This window comes from Danio rerio, chromosome 11 (assembly GCF_049306965.1).
Source record: "Danio rerio strain Tuebingen ecotype United States chromosome 11, GRCz12tu, whole genome shotgun sequence".
Taxonomy (NCBI): Eukaryota; Metazoa; Chordata; class Actinopteri; order Cypriniformes; family Danionidae; genus Danio; species Danio rerio.
Window position 1 is genome coordinate 38033326 of NC_133186.1, and position 21936 is coordinate 38055261.

At 35.4% G+C, this 21936-nt stretch overlaps 1 long non-coding RNA gene across 1 annotated transcript in view; it reads right to left on the reverse strand.

Annotated features, from left to right (window-relative positions):
• Positions 1 to 6172: 6172 nt before the first annotated feature.
• Positions 6173 to 21936, reverse strand: part of LOC141376652 (uncharacterized) — an 86958-nt gene continuing 71194 nt past the window's right edge. Inside the window, exons 4-6 of the long non-coding RNA XR_012387280.1 lie at positions 9036 to 9240; positions 7035 to 7190; positions 6173 to 6636 (exon numbers count right to left, since the gene is read on the reverse strand). This is a non-coding gene — a long non-coding RNA (uncharacterized lncRNA). The remainder of the gene's footprint in view (positions 6637 to 7034; positions 7191 to 9035; positions 9241 to 21936) is intronic.

A 21936-nucleotide genomic window follows, 5' to 3' on the forward strand; every position in this document is an offset into this window, starting at 1 on the left:
CATATTTTCTTTGCACACTTTGGGTCCATTAGTGCCAATTGAGCATCATGTCAATGCCACAGCCTACCTGAGTATTGTTGCTGACCATGCCCCATCCCTTTATGACCACAGTGTACCCACCTTCTGATGACTACTTCCGGCAGGCCAACGGGCCATGTCATAAAGCGCAAATCATCTCACACTGGATTCTTGAACATGACAATGAGTTCACTGTACTCAAATGGTCTCCACAGTCACCAGATCTCAATCAAATAGAGCACTTTTGGGATGTGGTGGAACGAGAGATTCACATCATGGATGTACAGCTAACAAATCTGCATCTGCATGATGCTATCATGTCAATATGGAGTAAAATCTCTGAGGAATATTTCAAGTACCTTGTTGAATCTACGCCACAAAGTATTAAGGCAGTTCTGAAGGCAACCTGGGTCAAACCCTTTACTAGTAAGGTGTACCTAATGAAATAGCTGGTTAGTGTAAATAACACACTTATGAATTCTAAAACATATTTATGGCATATACTGTATGTAGCCCCTGTATACTTAATCTAAATTCAGACATACTCGTTCTATAGAAGACATACACTCAAAAAAAGTAAATGATCACAGGATCATCATAGTCTTTAACTCCATGTGGATTGTGACGTGTCCCCCAAATGTTGCTAAACAAAACACTGTTCAAGAGTTAGTTTCAGTTTGTTGAAAGTTTGGGGCGTCTCTGGGTGTGTGTGTTATTCAGAAGACAGGAACACCATCCCAGCTTCTCGGTTCATTGCTGCTGCTATGAATATATTTTGATTCGCCAAAAATATCTCCCTCCCCTCGCTATTTGAAAACAGAGAGGCTTCCAAAACTCTCAGAAACATTTAAAAGGGAGCTTTGAAAGCATCTTCCCTCCACCTGCACATGGGTTTCACCAAAACAAAGCATCGTGTAAAGATATTTATGCATTAAAAAAAGAAACCCTCCCATATAAGAATTAATCTGCCACACAATTGATTTGTGTTGGGACAACAAGAAGGAATTAAGTTAAATTATTATTCTTTACAAATTTAAGTGGATTGAACATAAAACAATTGTATGGAACAAAATCAATGCCAAATGTATTGAATTAAAAGGCTTGTTGAATAGCACCAACTGAAAAACAATATTACACCGTATAAACAAGTTTCTTTTCGGCTTAGTCCCTTTATTAATCCGGGGTCGCCACAGCGGAATGAACCGCCAACTTATCCAGCACGTTTTTATGCAGCGGATGCCCTTCCAGCCACAATAAATCTCTGAAAAACATCCACACACACTCATTCACACACAAACTCATACACTACGGACAATTTAGCCAACCCAATTCACCTTTGGACTGTGGGGGAAACCAGAGCACCCGATGGAAACCCACGCAAATGCAGGGAGAACATGCAAACTCCACACAAAATGCCAACTGATCCAGCCAAGGCTTGAACCAGCGACCCAGCTACCTTCTCGCTGTGAGGCAACAGCACTACCTACTGCGCCGCCCAGTTTTTGCTTTTTAATGACTTGAATTGCAGGGTTTGTATTTTACGGTCCCGAAATTTAACATTTGTTTATTAAAGCTGTAAATATTTCAACTAAAAATATTTCAAACATATTTTCGTACTTGTAAATTCAATAATTCATATTCAATTTCCAGGTTTCACTTAAAAAATGTTCAATACCCTTTAAAAATACGATGTATAATATTCAAAAGGCAAGTTTCAGTTCATTTTATTTCAGTTCAAATATTCGCTTCCATAAATTCAGTGGCTCAAATTCAACTGTTAAAATTTGACATTACATCTGGGAACTGCAGGAAAAGCAATATATTGCAGCTTAAAGTTCGCCAGCTGCTTTTTCACCAGCAGGTGGAGATGGAATAATTTAAGATTTTTAAAAAAGCTAATAAAGGCACAAAAGTAGCATTTAATATTAATATCAATGTCTTGGACATTATGAGCTATGAGAATATATTATAAATATTGCAGAACGACGTCTGTCGCTGGATCTGAGAAGTGAGGTTTACGCGATCACCAGCTGGCTTCCGTTACATAAGGGCAAATATAAATGACCAAAAAATCGTTTACTTATTTTACTCACTCATTTTATTACTTATGATGTTTTATGACTACTTTTTTGCCTTTATTGGCTTTTTTCTCGCCTATTTACTGGGTTAAAAATCGGAATTTATTCCATCTCCACCTGCTGGTGAAAAAGCAGCTGGAGATCTTTAAGCTGCAATCTATTGCTTTTCCTGCAGTTCCCGGATGTAATGTCAAATTTTAACAGTTGAAATTGACCCACTGAATTCATGAAAGTGAATATTTGAACTGAAATAAACTAAACTGAAAATTGCCTTTTGAATATTATACATCATATCTTTTAAAGGGTATTGAACATTTTGTAAGTGAAACCTGGAAATTGAATATGAATTATTGAATATAGAAGTACGAAAATCTGTTTGAAATATTTAGAGTTGAAATATTTACAGCTTAAATAAAAAGATATGTTAAATTTCAGGAACTACGAATACAAACCCTGGAAGTCATTAAAATGCAAGAACTTGTTAATACTTGTTAATACGGAGTATTATTTTTTTCAGTTTGTGCTTTACAACAAGCTTTTTAATTCTATACTTTTCCCATTGATTTTGTTCCATACCAATAGAGTTGTCCTTAAAAAACCCTCAAGAATTGTGTTGATTCAGCTCATTTTAAATAAGTAGTTTGAACAAATAGCAAATGTCATTTTTTGAGTCCAGTGTACTGATGGAAAAGTGGAACAATCTGGAAAGAGAGATAAGGAGCGATAAAGCCTAAAATTAACACTTGACAAGGGCACAATGCAAGCAAAAATCAAAATGGAGAAGAGAATAAATTAGCTTCTTTCATTAAAGCCGGGCGCATCTTCCCATTTCAAGTTTAACTAATTGTTTTTTACAAAAGTAATTTGATATGGCTGGTAAAAAAAAGTGGATCACAATTAACCTTACCCTTTAAATCTGTCCAATAGAGGAACACTGGTGCTTCTACAGCCAAAGCGAATGAAAACCAGCTGGAAGGAAACAGGCTCACAGTCCAACAACAAAGCTTGAATCTGATTAGGATACAAGGACGAATGACAGAATTAAGCCTGAGGCATATGAATGAACGCTCAGCTCTTTTTGGAGGAGAGAGGAGGAAGGCACATTGTTTGATTTAGTGGAGCTCCTGTCCGAATCAGCGGGCCAGCACTCAAGACTCAGCTCAACTCCTCTAAAAGTCATTCTGAATGGGAGCCAGGTCAGGATTCAGGATGAGGGTTTTGTGGAGAAACAAATGTTAAACAAGGGTGGCATGAACATTTTGAAGGGGGTGAAAGATCTGAGTTTCATTATGAGGCTGAGCTGCAAAAGATGAAGGATCCTGATGAGGATATTCTGATCCGTATGGATGAGCAAATGCATAAAGATCAAGAGTAGAGAATAACAGTGCTGGACAGTAACTCATCACTTTTACAACTTGAGTACATATATTATGTATCTGGACTCTATCAGAGTATATATTTTAGGAAATTTACTATTACTTCACTACATCCCGAAGCAAAATATTGTACTTTTTACTCCAATGGACCCTTTTTTTAACAAGGCAGTGATCCTGCATGTAATGGTCATCATTATCTTAATTCCTTCAAAGTTTTTAATACTTTGACTTTTTAAAATCTATGTACATTTATAAAGCTATATATTGTCTTTGCTTCAAATTACTAAAAAATGGTTCCCGCTAATGCACTCTCAGAAATAATAACAGTATAAAAGGCGTCACTAGGTACACAAGGTACACATTTGTACTTTTTAAGTATTAATATTTACCTTTATCATACAAATATAAGCCTTAATAAGTACAAAAGTGTACCTTAAGAAAAAACTTTAGAAGTTTTGTACCTTTGTTTTTGTGAGTGTGTGACGTGTTTCTATTTCAGTGTCTATGGGTGAGACAGTAAATTTGAGATTGGTCTCTCTTCTGGCTGATGCTATTAGTCTTGCTTTGCATTCACAACGAAAGCGACGAGAGCGTCAAAGTAGCCGGAAGTCATTCATTTTCAATGGGAGCCGGTAGAGATAAGCAGCAAGAAGCGGCAAAGCGGTTCTTCGCTGGTGTAAGAGTCGAGGAGAGTTGAAATCAGGCTAACTTTATGGTAATGAGCTATGATGCGGTTCAGCCATAGATATTTACATTAGATGTCACCTACCTTGTTGTTGTCTATTGGAAGGAATGCGTCAATAAAGCAACCATTTTAATACAGGGTAACTCTTCTTTGAAATGAACGCGAGACCAAGGTGCAGTGGAGGACTGGCCATCTAGAGACAACACATATGCACATATATCTATGATCAGGAGTTTTCCCAGAAGTCAGTATGCAGAGATTTTTTTAAATTAAGAAAATTATAGGGCGAAGCAGTGGCGCAGTAGGCAGTGCTGTTGCCTCAAAGCAAGAAGGTCGCTGGGTCGCTGGTTCGAGCCTCGGCTCAGTTGGCGTTTCTGTGTAGAGTTTGCATGTTCTCCCTGCGTTCGCGTGGGTTTCCTCCGGGTGCTTCGGTTTCCCCCACAGTCTAAAGACATGCGGTACAGGTGAATTGGGTAGGCTAAATTGTCCATAGTGTATGATTTTGTATGTGAATGTGTGTGTGAATGTTTCCCAGAGATCGGTTGCGGCTGGAAGGGCATCTGCTGCATAAAAACTTGCTGGATAGGTTGATGGTTCATTACACTGTGGCAACCCCAGATTAATAAAGGGACTAAGCCGACAAGAAAATGAATGAATGAATGAAGAAAATTATAATTTTACATGATCACTTTTCTACTTATAAGTGACCGCACGGCCATTGCTGACAAAGAGCATGTGTTTATGTGCACAGAATTTTTTTATCCTCCCTCCCTGTTAAATTTGATCTAATCTATGTCCTGAAACAAACCTCCTACACTTTCACTTTTCATTCTATTGAGGGAGATATTTGTTTGTGAATGAATCTCCGTTATGAATGACTTGTTTACTTAGCTGACAAAAATACAAGTTTCTAGCATCTATCAAAAGATCCATTCAGAGTGAGTCTACAGTAAGTGATTCTGATTCAAATGTTCCATTCAGAGTGAGTCTACAGTATGATTCAATGATTCAAATTATCCTACAAATGCACTGCAAAAAATGCTTTCTTACTTAGATTTTTTGTCTTGTCTCTAGTCCAAATATCTAAAAATTCTTAAATAAAAATGCATTTTCTAAACAAGCAAAATGTATTGTCTTGTTTTAAAAAATAATGTCAAATTTTAGTGAGTTTTTCCTTAAAACAAGCAAAATAATCTGCCAATAGAAAACAATCTTGTTGTTTGTTTTGACCATTGGCAGATTATTCTGCTTGTTTCAAGGAAAAACTCACTAAAATTTGACATTATTTTTTAAAACAAGACAATATATTTTGCTTGTCGACAAAATGCTTCTTGATTTAAGAATTGTTGAATATTTTTGAATATTTGGACAAGACAAAGAAAATCCAAGTATGGAAAGCATTTTTTGCTGCTCCATGTTCACAGATACTTATATACTAAAGCACATTCTATTCTTACACTATTAGAGATACCAAATTCTTAAAAGAACCAATTCCCACACTGAGAAAACAGCTTATACTGCAATGAATATTATGACTTATATATATTAATATATAATAATATATATTATTATTATATTATAAGTGTTTTCTGACCTGGAAGAATGCAAACCCATTGTTGGAGACCTCACAACAATATTAGGGTCCTTAAAATATGGGCTTTTTAACAACTGCTATGTTGATAGTTAACTGTCACTCCATCCTCATGGATCTCCCATGAGTCCCTGGAAGATCTTATGATCAGATGCTCATTCCTTGTGTGTCTCCTGCCACACTCCTGATCACCAACCAAAACAAAGGCCCTCTGCGGTGGACCTACGCACGAATATTTTGGAACGCTCTGCATGCGATGTACAGAGTCCCAGATGGCCTGTGGTTGTGCAACTTTTTGTTGGTGTGTGTATGTTTGTGTTTTCATATGCATGTACGTGTGTTTGGATTGCAAATACAATAGTGGGAAAATAAATTCCCATTTAAGGAAACAGCGTCATTTCATCAGCATGACTCCCTCCGGAATAGCAAATACGATAAGCTTAAATTAATGACCAGTAAGTGACCCTTCTGATTACGTTGTCGTTTACTATAGGCTTATCTTATTTTAGCTGTATTGTAGATAATGATGAGATTATTCAGTCAGAAGTCGTTAAAATATGTCTTTAGTTGCGGCCATGTGAAGGGTCTCTGATCTGGTGCCATTGCATGTCAGTCACTCCTCGAAACAAATTCATTTCTATTGGGCTACAATTTAAGACCGAGCGGTCTGTTGCATCATCTTGTGTGGCCGAAACCAAAGCCAAGACATCCAACCATCAAGCCAAGACATCTGGCAAGAGGTCGTTTTCACTTTTAATATTAGACTCGTAACAATGGGAACAGATGTACGTCAGAAGTCTCAGTGGAATTCTGCCTTTTCTTCTATTCTCGTACGCATTTATAAATGGCTGATAGTTTAATTAGGCAGACTTTTGATTATTTGACACCCTGAAAAGAAAATAAACATTATCATATATAAAGAAAAGTAGTGGAACTACAAAAATATTGTCATTATTTGCTATATTCTGTGGCAAAATCTATTTTTCTCATGATTCAGTTTGAGAGGACAAAATATGAGTATGTTTACTTGGACACTAATAATTCTAAATTAATACAAATAAGACAATACTCTGATTAAGAGTCTACCATATAAACAGTGATTTCTGATTCATTTAATCTGATTAAGGTTATAATCGAATTAAACAGAAATCAGATTAAGACGTATGCTGATTTAGGTTGGATAATTGTGTTGTACAGACATGTAAACACTGTCGTGTAGGATTTTTGCCAGATTTTCAGGATAGTCTATACACATACAGCTGTTTGAAACTATTCTCTGCACCTACCGATTCAGTGTAGGACCACATACACCTACATAGTGAAACACAGTTTTTTTTTCCCATTCAGCATGCGGTATCAGATTCCATTAAAACAAAACTTTGCCAGCTGTTCATACTCGCATCCAATGTCCCATTTGTCACGGGAGCATGCATGAAATGTTCCTAAATGAAAGTAAAAGTGGCAAACTGCAGCTAATGACTTAAAAACTAAACACCCGAAATTACATAAAAATTCCGGAGGAAATGTGGACAATGGGGTGACACATTGATGTTAATCGACTTATGTGCTATAACATGTAAAATAGGATCATCAAAGGAACATTCAAAAAGCAACTCATGTAAACACCTCAATCATAATATTGTCTTATTCAGATTAAGGCAAATAATTTGATTACTGATGTCCAGATAAACATAGTCAATGTCAGCTTTTAATAACCTTATAAATGATAAAAAAAAAATGATTAAAGAATCTTTTAGTATAGAGGGCTGAAATTAATTTTAACACAAGGACCAGGCATATACCACAACTTACCAAATATATTGACTATATGTGAAAAATCTGAAAGCTTTATGACTACTCAGAGGTGGCATGGTGGTTCAGTGGTTAGCATAGGTTTCCTATGGGTGCTCCAGTCATAACCACATTCCAAAGACATGTGCTATAGATGAATTGGGTAACCTTCTTTTCTCAATTCTTGTGTCTTTAGAGAATGTCTGGAACCAAGCATCTCTTCACAGTGTTGTAAGATCTGGTTGCTTTTACATATACAGTAATTAGCTGAAAGTAATCAAAATACACATTTCCCTTTTGACCTAATACGTAAACAGAGTTTAGATGAAAGAAACCATTTGTTTTCTATGACCTAAAACATCTACAGTAACAGATGAATTAATTAAGCTAAAATATTTTTTTTCTTTACAATGCAAACTATGAGAAAGTTTTGCAGATGTCCTCTGAATTGGAACACCTGCAAATCACATCCACGAGGCGGTAATAAAGTGTGTAGTCATTTAATTTCTCTTTCAAACTAATTTCAAGCAATAAATCCCTGTGTGTGTTTTTTACTTCAAGCAATCATGACTATCAGGCATTTTTTTAATTACAGACCTCAGTTTAGTCATTTATTGGCGACACAGTGGATTAGTGGTCAGCACTGTCGGCCTTTACAGCAAGAAGGTTGCTGGTTCGAGTCCTGGCTGAGCCAGCTGGTATTTCTGTGTGGAGTTTACATGTTCTCCCTGTATTGGCATGGGTTTCCTCCGGATTCTCCGGTTTCCCCCACAGTCTAAAGATGTGCGCTATAGGTGAATTTAATAAGTGTATGTGTAGTGTATGAGAGTGTGTGGGTGTTTCCCAGTACTGGGTTGCAGCTGGAAGGGTATCCGCTGTGTAAAAAATATGCTGGATAAGCTGGTGGTTCTTTCCGCTGTGGAGACCCCAGATTAATAAAAGGAATAAGCGGAAGGAAAATGAATGAATGAATTAGTTCAGTCATATTTAGTTTTGGAATGGATTCAGGCCCTTAAACTCTTGAGACGTTTCTAAAATTGAAAACCCACACTGAATCCACTGTGAGCAATTCAAGTTTGGAACAAAACGCGCACAAACACTTAGCAAACATATGTTGAGTGTGTGTTTATGTGTGTGTGTGTGTGTGTTTCAGCATATCTATAGGGGCCCTGTGAGATCACTTAACCTTAACCCGAGGTGTAGGCTCCTGTGTCGCGTGTGTGTGTTGATTTGCGTGTGTATGTTGTTTTCTCCAGGGTCACGCGTGTTTATATTTCGGCAGTTCTTCTAATTACCACCATGACTCTGATCATCTTCACTTCTCCCTTGAGATAAATCACATTAGTCATGATATCCCTTTCTACTAATTTATCTTAATCTCACCCTTAATTTCTACCCGCTTTTTCCTCTGTGCACCTTATCTCGTCGTCTTCAAAACCAAAAAAAAAGTCTGAGAAGAAACAATGTGTTGGGGAAAGGAGGGCAGGTTACTGTACCATTTGTCTTTCCTTCGCTTTCTCTTTGGCACGACACTCCACCGTCTCTTGTTTTTCTTGCACGAGAAAGCAAAAGCCTTCTGGGAAGAGGCTTTGTAGTGGTTGCGAGGTGAATAGGGGTATTTGAGTAAGATAGGACGATTGCTCTTCGGCTGTGTCTACAGATGTCATGCAACTATGCTCCACCTGCTTCAGTGGTTATATTCTGAAATCAATAAGAAGGGATCATTATTATCAGTGCAGAGTATCAAATTTATGATGGTCAATCTTCACACAATACATAAAATAAAATCACAACTCACAAACAAATTATTTTAACATGCAAGCTGAATTTAGTCAAAGACTATAGAAAACACAAGACATGTTACTCCTATAGTTTTGAATGGGAAAACTGTAATGATTAATATGGCGAATGAAGCCTTGCCTTTTACTACAGGAGCCAATCATCCATCACTATACACTGAGGATTCTTTGGGGGAGCGGCTTGGACCAGACGGGAGTTTCTGCAGATTTTGGGTGATTAAAAAGTTTGCAAATGAAACTAAAGAGACAGTTGTTTCATTTTATTTGGATTCCAAATATGAAATTGAACTAGAGTTTCAGATTCACAATAAAATCATTCTTGAGCTATTTTTGTGCGTGTGTGAATCTAAAATATACAAAGCAACTGGCCTTTTTTATTTACAGTCAAATGATTTATATGGGCTCCTACTTTGGTGAATCTAATGACCCATTTACACGTGGCATCAGCGTCAACGCTTCCCACTTTGAATAGGTGGCGTCAAGGGTTGCCGAACTGAATTTTGGATCCATCTGTGCCGCTTCAGAAGCATTGCAAACTGCAGAAGTTGGGAATTTCTCAACTTTTCAAGTGTCAATGGAAGCTTCAGCCAATCAGATTGCTTTATGCAAATATACCGCTGCTCAGACAGTAGCCAATTGCTGACTAATTTCATTGGCTGACGATGCTATAACGATTGCGTCAGCTCTAACTTGTTGTGCCCTCCATCAAGTATCAATGGTTGACGCTGAAGAAGCCCTGTGTGAATCGGGCATAAAACACATTTTGATTCACAATAAATAGTTCTTAACTATCAGGTTTTATTTGTGAATCTGAGAGATAAACTGCAACTAGTGAATTTTAATTTTCAGTGAAATAGTTTTTAAGAGCTGGTTCTCATAGCGAATCAAAAACATCTAATGTTAATCAAATGATACTATTGAAGTTCTTTTAATGAATCAAATGAAACTGCATAGTCCTGTATAGCCCATTATATAGGTAAAAACACTAAATTCAAGATTCTAATGATTCAACTTACACACACTGTAAAAAAACAAAAAAAAACTGTCAATTAACAGGTACCTATTTTGTGTTTTCCATTTATTCGGGGTTGTGAATTGCATTATGAGATGTTGATTTCTGCTTTGTCAACTTTTAATGTTGAAAATTCAACTCTACAGTTAAACAAAGTGACTTTTATTGACATTTTAGTTGTTTGAAATAATATAAGGTCTAAGAAATAATACATAAAGAAATTAATCTACTGTCTAAGATAAGAGAATATGTACTGGCAGCTTATTACAAGGTTGTTGTACCATAGTATACCGCACCAAACCTAGACAATATATCACTTTAAACTATTAAAAAAGTAACTTTATCTAACTTTGTAAGGTTAAAATTTGTCAAAAAAATTATCAAGGTCTCACAAATGCATAAATAAATAGGGAAAAATAAAAACATGATCACAAAATATCAAAAAATGCTACTTTATGGATATTTTTAAAATGTGCATTGAATCAAAATACACAACAAAAGTGAAACATCCCCAAAATTAACCACAATCCAATCAAACAACCAATAATTGAATTAGTGTTGAATTAATAGCTTCTGAAACCGAATCAAATCAGAAAATCTGCCGTTTTAACTAAACACTATAGCTGCCGTACATCACCAAGCTGAAAACCATTTAGAAAAAAAAAGTTCAGCGAGAATCAGTGGATTGAGTAAACAACCCAGTAAAAAGCCCATATTTCTGCACAACATAAAATCTGGCTGATTTATATTGTGGAGGTGATTCACTTCTAGGTCAGATGAGCAGCTTCTTTTTTATTCTGTGTAAATGTCACAGTCTACACGACACGTCCTGTATGTGTGTTTAAAATGTAAATGATGGTCATTGGTAGATGTGGATTCGTTTCAGAGGGTCTGGAGAGTGTCAAACCATGATTAGTGTGGATTACAGTCCACCTGATTCAGGTACAGCACTAGATTAATGGTCATCGAACTGAAGACCTTAAGCTTATCTCTGTAGTGTGGGAAAGTGAAGAGAGACAGACAGGATCCTCCCACAGACTTCGTCAGGTTTCGTGTATTATGGTCTAGGCTTTTATCTGAATGAAAGCAGACACACAAAAATAAACGTACTGCCATTTATGGAACATAAGAAATATGGAGTATAACAACAGAAAATGTGTGACATATTATTATGATTCAAAATACACATTTTGTGCATTAATATTTAAAAAGTTTATTAGAGTAAAATAGGCCAATTTTTAAAATGACTTTTCCAAATGAAAGATGTATCACTATGTTATTACTTGCTGCTGTTGATTAACTGTATGTTGTGTTTCTTTTAAATACTATGAGGTATATTTTAGGAACCAAGCACCAATGGTGCGAAATCCCTATTTGAATTGCTCAGTTTCTTCTTCTTCTTGTCTAGAATGAATCGCATTTTTGAGGGTCTAAAAATGATCGAAAAGTCATAAAACTTTGCACACGCCCCAGAAGTGGAAAAAAAATACATTTGTTATAGGTTTTAGAAGTGAGTGAGGTATAATGGCTTGAAATTGCCACCTATACACATTTGATGGAGTGGCCCCCGAGCTACAATTCACGCACATGTACTAAAATTGGCACACACATCAAACGTGCCAAAACCTACAAAAAAGTCTCTTGGATCGAAATCTCAAACCCAACAGGAAGTCAGATATTTTTACTGTTTGCATTTCTTTCTCTTTATAAAGATCTGTACTGTCATCCTTGCTTTGTTATGCAAATATTTTGAAATAAATAAAAAAGAAAATCACAAAAAAAGTATATTTCTATGATGCAATCAGATTTTATTACTCCCGTCTTCAGTGTCATAGTATTTGGGAAATCTTTCTAAAATGGTGGTCATTTAAAAGAGGATTTCAAAACAGTTAACAGGTCTTAATAATTACAAACCTTTTATTTAAGGTCACCAACTTTTATTGTAAGAACAACAAAACAGCAAAAAAAACAGTTGCAAAGAAACACAGAAATGCATACAGGTTAGGAAAAACAAATGCGAGAAACTTGTTATTAAATACAAAAACTTTTACAACAGCTTTAAACTTTAACCTTATAAAATATGTCTCAAACTTTAAACTATTAAAACGTCAAGCTTTTAATACTGCTTCAAACTTTCAGGCGAGCAATTCTGAAGCCAACAATAAAGTTTGTCTTGAACTTTGTCTAGTTTTATGTATCTTTATACTTGGCCAGTATCATTTAAACTATCAATCTGTCAGTTTTTAATCACTTAAAATGCAATAACATTTACAATGCAGTATGCCAAAACGCATCTGAAAGACTCTTAGACCATAAGAAGCAAAATTCTCTGGTTTGATGAGACTAGAATTAAATCCTTGGGGTGAATGTCAGACGTTACGTTTGGAGAAAACCAGACACCGCTCATCACCAGGCTAATACCATCCCTATAGTGAAGCATTGTGGTGGCAGCATCATGCTGTGGGGATGTTTTTAGCAACAGGAACTAGAAGACTAGTCAGGATAGCGGAAAATACAAATGCAGCAATGTAAAGAGACATCCTGAATGAAAACCTGCACCAGAGTGCTCTTGAACTCAGACCAGAGGGATGGTTCATCTTCCAGCAGGACATTGACCCAAAGCAATGGAGTGGCTTCACAACAATGGAGTGGCTTTACAACAACTTAGTGAATGTCACTGAGTGGCCCAGCCAGAGTCCAGACCTAAATCCTATTGAACATCCCTAGAGATATAAAAATGGCTGTACACTGTCGCTTCACATCCAACCTGATAGAGATTAGGAGGTACTGCAAAGAGGAATGGACAAAAATTCCCAAAGACAGGTGTGCCAAGCTTGTGGCGTCATATTCAAAAAGACTTGAGGCTGTAATTTCCGGATGCACTGTGTATAAAGTAGCTTGTTTGTGCTCAGAGAATTTAGAAGAAAATTAAATAAGCATTAAATTAAATATGCACTCAGTGTAGATAAACTCATTTTAGTAAATACAATTCGATGCAGACACCAAAACTGACTATTTACGCATTTTTTAACACAACCTATAGAGATGCCACACATGCCGAACTAACACGAAGGCTCGAATGGCTCATTTTTTAACATAAACAGGATTGCCCTCCGCTTACAGCCCATCATTACTGCTCACATGAGGTCATCAGTGTTTACATTCACTGCATGTATGAGCCAATCCCACTGAAGCAACACAAAGAAATCATATCACACGCTCAGCCCTGTCGAACCTCACCCTATCTAATCACTTGGCCCTCAGCTTGAAGCAACAGCGCTTATAGGACGCGGCTCTATTTAGGGGGAAAAAGCACTCAAGGTCCCACCATTGCTCTTTTGTCCACTGGCAGACGGAGAAGATAAACTCTGACCTGATAAATCCAGCTATGATTGAATCCAGGGAAGGAATATGCAGTCATTTATTTGAGGCTGTCCAGAAAACAGCTTCATTAAGCATTTGTTCTGTGGTTAATTTACTCTTTAAATGGCATGCGGATAATCTTTTACCAATCTTTCACGGAGACACCACTCTTAAATCGAAACAATCCTCTGGATGGAAACCTCAATGGAAATATCTGGCAGTTTTATGAGGTAATGCTCTCGCAATAGTAAAAATCCCTTTCATACCGATTGGAGCTGTCATGCTGGTAAATGTAATGTAGTCATGTTCTCAGACCCTTATTCAGTGTCAGAGCGTCATGATGAATGAAGTCGGAGAAGAGCCCTGAGTTTCGTTTCCAGCTTCAAATACGTTATAAAGAAGCGATCCGGTGCACCAGAAAAAACACTGATCAGACATTAGATTAGGATACTTATGTCAGAATCAGATTTTAATCATACAGTGATGCAATGCCATCTGTCTCTGAGAGCAGGATGTGATGCGGAAAGAGCAGAGGTCAACCCTGCATCTCTGTGATCATCCAAATCAGAAGAAAACAAAGAATCATCAGTCTCATCGTCATAATCAAACCATCCTGTTTTATTATGGAGTGTGTGGGGGTTTCTTTAGCTGTGCAATTTGTGGACAAAATTTACTCCAGAAATCAGCAAGATCTGCTTTCAAGGTCTGTTTTCATTTATAAAAATTACGAAAAGTGAAGAGTTTTTATTTTTCAGTACCATTGTGCACGGTATTGATATTAAAAATAAAATCTAATTTATTTTGATAGTCTATACACTGTAAAAATGTTGTTGTTTCAACTTAAAGTGTTCCTGTTGCCTTAAAATTTAAATTTTTTTTTTTTACTCTTTGGGCCCTATCATACACTCGGCGCAATAAGGCACAAGACGTGGTTGCCCCCATTTGTTGCTATTTTCAGACCAGCGCAACCCTAATTTTCCAGTTTTCCGCCATGTTATTTTAATAGCAAATTGCGCCATTTTGTGGACTCATGGGTGTTCTGGTCTAGAAAACGGGTGTGTTAAGGTGTAATGTTGCCGCGTTGCTATTTTGAGGAACTAGACTGTGCAATAAACCAGCAGGTCTAAAGTCCAGCGCAGAGCACGTCACTTGTGCGCCTCGCTTACAAATTGCTTAAACCACACTGGCTGTACAGTTATACACAAATATCTTTACAAATGAAAATGAAATAAAGGAATAAAATATTACAAACATTATTACTTTCTACATAAATATAAAAACCACTGCCTGCATGCCTTTTCATCTCGGACAGCTTTTTTTAGTTTATTCATGACAATTTGCTTTTGTATAATATTATTATTATTAGAATTATTTATTATATGCTTACTTATATTTGTTTGATTAAAAACAAGCTTAGATTTGTCCACCTGTCAGGTTTTAGCATGTGTTTTGGATATAAGTGTTTTTTTGACCACACTTCGTTATTATTATTCATTTATTGGTTTGCTGGGAATTTGAAACAAATCTTTGCATTTAACAAACAAAATTAATTATGTAGGCTAATTGATGTATTCAGTGGAGTGAGTTTCCATTGTTTTCTTACTCCTCAAAAGAGAGAAAGTGAAAGAGAAAGTAAAAGCAGAGTGGAGGAGACTTATTCTTCATCCTTGAGCTGCAGATGGTCTGTTTAACTGTTTTTTCGCTAGTGAAGCCTTCAGTTTTTCTACCTACAAAGTCCGCCATGTAAATAGCATATGCACCTGGTGTGACGCAACTGACTCTTAAAGGGAATGAGAGATGAGACTCTGATTGGTTTATTTTCAAAACACACCTATAACTAAAAGAATAAGCAAAACCCTGTTAGACCATCCGCCATGGCGCAAAGCATGTTTTTCCATCTTTAAAATAGCAAAAGTGGATTCGGACGCGCCCTTAATGCTTTTGTGCCCTACACTTTAGACTTAGCACCTGGATCGTTAAAATAGAGCCCTTAATTTTTATTTTCATTGAAAAAAAAATCATACTTACAGTACCGCCTATATCCTTACAAGAAAGAGATGGACCATATATCAAAGTTCTCTTGGAAGTACACACAGTGAATTTAGCTTACTACACAAGGAACTTAAAACTAGGGTTTCTCCTCTCTTTCTCTGATAATAACAGGTTGCTTTAGACTCATTCAGCTCTCTACACTAGGTGAACGTGTGTAGTAGGACCAGTGCTTCTGAATGGGTGTCTCTGGGGTATAAGGTTCCTGCAGTGATGGGATGCCCACAAGGACATAGATAAGGGTGGATCCCCGTCGGCCTGCTTTTAGTCCAGGCATTCCCAAAATGCCACTCTTGGAACGCGGTGTAGGATCTCCTTTCTGCTTCGTGCATCTGCCTCACCCTAGAATCACGAGCTGCAGAATTTTGACTCCGCAAAAGAGGAATCAAGAGGACACCCAAAAAACACAGACGGAACGCAAAAGAAGACAGAAATAGAGCGAGCGTCAACGGAATTCAACTGGGCTCATGTCTCTAGGTTGTACCATGTCGGACGAGCGGCTTCTGTCTGTAACAGGATTGAGTTGCACTACAACTTGTTGCGTGATGCTAAATAAATGCTGGCATGTGTGGCCAGAAACATGACTCTTTGGCTGAAAAGGGTCGCTCACCTCATGTCCACAGGGCACAAGTCTGTACATTAATGACAATGTGCACCCTTTATATTGCTCTGCTGTCCTATCAACACCAAGCTTTGCTAACAAGGATATAAGTGAGATAATAAAAGGCCTTTCTCACTTCTTTACAGCTTTGCTCTTACATGCTCTTAATGTGCTATTAATAACTAAATGAGGATAAACAGTGTACGCAGTTACTGTATTGGGTTATTTAACCTTTATCTTTTGATTGCATGTAGTTTTTTTTCTATTAATAAAAAAAATCCAAAAATAAAACTATAGAAATTAATAAATAAAAATATAATAAAATAAATAGCTCATATATGCTCATTATCACTTTAAAGTCACAGGATCTATTAGAGACTATTTTCAAATGATAATTTAGAAACATTTATATTTAAATAACAAACTGTTGAAAATTGTTGTTCAGCTCAAACTTGAAAAAAGTTTGAAAAAAGTCCAAAATAATATCCACATTTCAATCTGTGAAAATAAAGTCTTTCAGTTGCTTTTCAATCAATTTAATATGTCCTTGTTTAAAAAGTAGGGAAAAAACTTAGTATTAGTAAACTTATACATTTACTATTACTAAGACTCTCATATTTTGTTGTTTTTTCTTGCTTTTTTCTTGCCATCTATCCCGAAAGTGTCTTAGTGAAGCTTATAATTGAAATCAAAATTATTAACCCTCATGTAAATTTTGTTTTCTTTTTCCAATATTTCACAAATGATGGTTAACAGAGCAAGAATTTTTCACAGTATTTCCTATAATATTTTTTTCTTCTGGAAAAAGTCTTATTTGTTTTATTTTGGCTAGAATAAAAGCAGTTTTTTAATTTTTTTTATTGCCTACAGAAAAAAAAAACAATTTGCCTAATTACAGTACACTAACTTGCCTAATTAATCTAGTTAAGCCTTTAAATGTCACTTTAAGCTAAATAGTATCTTGAAAAAATACCTAGTAAATACTTTGTACTGTCATCATGGCAAAGATAAAAAAATCAGTTAATATAAATTAGTAATTAAAATTATTATGTTTAGAAATGTGTTTTTCTTTAGACAAGAAATTGGAAAAATATATACAGGGGGGCTATTAATTCAGACTTTAATTGTATGTGTATATTATTACTCCAGGGTCACATGATCTACCAGGAAAACATATTTTAATATAATTTGGAATTATTTATAATTAAATAACCAATTGTTGAAAATTGTTGTATGTAAAGGCATGCATTTTTCCAAAAGTCCTAAACAATCTACAGAATTTTGCTTCTGAAAATAAAATCTTTGTCAATTTTGATTTTATTTGATTGTCAAATTTAAGATTTTCAAATTTAATTTCCCTATTATTTTGACTATACTGTCATATTCTAGCGGTGGCGCAGTGAGTAGTGCTGTCGCCTCACAGCAAGAAGGTTGCTGGTTTAAGCCTCGGCAAAATCAGTTGGCGTTTCTGTGTGGAGTTTGCATGTTCCCCCTGCGTTCGCATGGATTTCCTCTAGGTCAGGGGTGTCAAACTCAATTCCTGGAGGGCTGAAGCCCTGCACAGTTTAGTTCCAACCCTGCTCCAACACCCTTTCCTTTAGGTTTCAAACAAGCCTGAAGGACTAAATTAGTTTGATCAGGTGTGTTTAATTAGGGATGGAACTAAACTGTGCAGAGCTGCAGCCCATTTGGAACTGAGTTTGAAACCTGTGCTCTAGGTGCTCCGGTTTCCCCCACAGTCCAAAGACATGCAGTACAGGTGAATTGGGTAGGCTAAATTGTCCATAGAGTATGAGTGTAAATGAGTGTGTATGAATGTTTCCCAGTGATGGGTTGCAGCTGAAAGGGCATCCGCTGCGTAAAACATATGCTAGATAAATTGGCGGTTCATTCCGCGGTGGTGAACCCAGATTAATAAAGGGACTAAACCGAAAAGAAAATGAATGAATGAATGAATGAATGAATGAATGAATGAATGAATGAATGAATGAATGAATGTCATATTTTATGTCATTGTTTTCTTGTTTGTTCCAAGTTAAACAATTCCAAAAAAATTGACCAAAGATACAAGCTACATAAACAAAACATCATACCATTTATCATTGTATTTCATCTCATAAGCAGCATAAAAAGTCCTTAAAACAGGTCAGTGCCAATAGCCTAGAGGTGACATCTTTGACATATACAGTAGCACCCAGGTGCTTGTGGCGATCCAAGTTAAATTCCCGGCTTGAGATCCTTTGCTGATCCTTCCCCTCTCTCTGCTCCCCACACTGTCCTGTCTGTAACTCTCCACTGTCCTATCATTAAAGGTGAAAACCCCCAAAATGAATGATAAAAAAGTCAAAATATTATAAAAAAAAAAAAACAGTTCCTTAAAGACTCAAACATGAAAACAGACATGAGAATTTGACATAAAAGCATCCCTTTGGAAAATGTCTGTGAAGCCTATAATACATACAGTACACAGTGGGGTAAACATTGAACAAGTCACCATTTTTCTCGAAGAAAAAAAAACTATTTCTAAAGGTGCTGTTGACTTGAATTTTTCAACAGATGTTGGTGAAAACACAATAAATCCATATATGCAAAGAAAACAAAACTAATAAGTTTACAATTTAGGTTATGTGTAACAAAATCAATTGGCAAAGTATCTACATTAGCAGGATGATGAAAATGAAACCAGGGTGGACATTATAGCAAGTCAATGATACAAAACACAGCCAAGGTAACTCTCAAATGCTTCCAAAGAAAGAAAATCAAGCTGTAGAATGGCCCAGCCAAGCCCCTGATCTGAATCCGATATAAATCCCAAATTAAAGATCAGATTTGAAAGACGAGACCCACAGAACCATCAGGATTTTTACACTCTGTTGAAGTCTGTGAAAAACTCACACCTGAGCAAGTCATGTGACTTCATTCTCCATATGAGAGGCGTCTTTAAGCTGCCATCACCAAAATAGCCTTTAATATAAATGATCAAATATGTTTTTTCAGTACTTTCTATCTCTGTCATTCCATTGTTATTACACGCAACTCTTTTTTTCTTTTTCTTTTTTTTATTTTTGTGTTTATTGTTTGTGTTTTTACCAAATCCGGTTCAATTCCATGTCAACAGCTCCTTTATTAATATTATTACCAGGAAAAAACATAGCGAGTTCAATACTTATTTTCCCCACTGTAATTTTTAACATGTAGTGTACTAATATTGTGCCAGATAGTGTTCAGATCCATATGCAATCCTCTCTTGCCTCATTCAGCAGCTCTGTTATTCCATATGGATATATTGACCCGCCATCAGCCCATTAGCCCAGTAACACAAGGTCACAGGGATGCACAATCACCCGTGTGTTTTCTGCTCCAGCTCCGCCAGATCTCCCTCGTGTCATTAGGCCAAGTTCATTAACTCTCGTGTTGGCTGTGATCAATAGCGCCTCTGTAGCGAATCCCCCGCCACTCCGCAGGCGCTGTTATTGACTAGAACAAAGTGAATATATTATACAAACACAACTATGATCAATGACTCAGGATAAGCTAATGGAGGATACTAGCGCTTTTAGAGCGGGATCAAACCCTCTGCTAGACTTCATTAAGCAGAAATTTCGATTAGCTGTGAGAAAGGCATCCAGCAGTGAACGGAAACGTGGCTGAAGATCTGTGATAATGATGGACGTTCATTATCATTCAGTACACAAGAGCTCATCTCCAGTACTGATAGATGAGGGGAAATCAAAGACACATCAAATACTGTGACTGGACTGACTGTGGCCAATTAAAGATGCACCATGGACAAGTAGTGAAATTTAAAAAATGGAAGTGATGGATGAACTAAAGTGCTTTAATACAGTTTAATATAATACCAAGTCAGAAATGCATTTTAATTTAGAATAGCTGTTCATATCGATTATAGTAAAAGTGTATTTACAAATGAAAGCAATACAACTGTTAGAAAACTTGAATATTTATGGAAAATGTTTTTTGAGCAGCAAATCATAACTGAATTAAATTAAGTTAAATTAAATTAAATTAAATTAAATTAAAAAATAATAATAAATGCAAACTTGGAACTTTTTAAAAATAAAATAAAATAAATGCAATATTAGGGAAAAATATAAAATGCAATAAAATAAAAAAATCTTGGGTAAAAGAGCTAAAATAAAAAAAATCTATTTAATAATTTTTTTTAAAATAATGAATGCAATTTCGGGAATAAAATAAAATAAAAATGCATTATTTTATATTACTAAACTAAATTAAACTAAATGAAAAATAAGAATAAAATTAAATTGAAATTTTAATTAAATTAAAATTTTAAAATAATAAATGCAATCTTGGAATTAAAATAAATTATTTAATTAAATTATATTAAAAATCTAATTTAATTAAAATGTATTTAAATTAAAGAAAATTACAATCTTGAGAAAAAAATCTTTAAAAATTCAAATAAAATAAATTTTTAAATTAAATAAAAATAATAATAAATGCAATCATGGGAGGAAAATAAAAATAATAAAATTAAATAAAAAATGTATTAAATTAAAATTTAAAATTAATAAATCCAATCTTGGGATTAAAATAAAATTAAAAATAAAAATAAAAAAGTAACAAATGCAATCTTGGGGAAACAAATTCGAATAAAAATAAAACTAATAAAAACAATTTTTTAAAATTAAATTAAGTTTTGAAAATAATACATGCAATTATGGGGAAAAAATAAGATAAAATGCAATAATGGGGAAAAACTATAGAATGAAATAAAAAAATGCAACCTTGGGGAAAAATTTAATAAAATTTAATTAATTAAATAAAATAATAATAAATGCAAACTTGGGGGAAATAATACTAATAATAACAAAAGAAACTCAATTTAATTAAATTAAAAAATTTGAATAATAAAAGCAATACTGGGAATAAAAAAATAAATAAATAAATAAAATAAAATACAATAAATGCAATATATTGTGGAAAAAACTATAAAATGAAAAATAAATATGCAACCTTGGGGGAAGCAAACTAAAATAAACAAAAATTTAATAAATGCAAAAAAAAAAAAAAATACAAAAAATACATTGGGAAAAATACATAAAAATATAAATTAATTACCAACCCCAAACCCTACATTATAATCCATTTATAGAACATTACTGTCTAGAGGCATTTAAATGAACAGACTTATATGAATTAAAACCAACAATTCATGAAGTTTAATTTCATCAGCCACTAAAAGTTACAACATCAAGTCTCGTAAATCAGGACAGTTTTCTTGAGCTGCAGCTGCTGATTTTATGATCATCACTGAACTTCTATAATGCCTCTCAGTGCTTCTTATTGCAGATAAAGCATAATTCTGCAGTCGGTTCCAACATCACAGTGGTGATATTGTCTTAACAGATTTCGTGGTTGTAATTATGCCTGGTGGATTGATGAGAAATGTGTACTCTGGCTTGAACAACAAAAAAAAAATGGCTGCTACCATAGTGTGAAGTTTGGCCTCGTCCTCTCTCTATCACTCCATAAACACACATTAGACACAGAGCAGCGCAGAAAAGAGGTAGTCTCTCAGGCAATGCTGT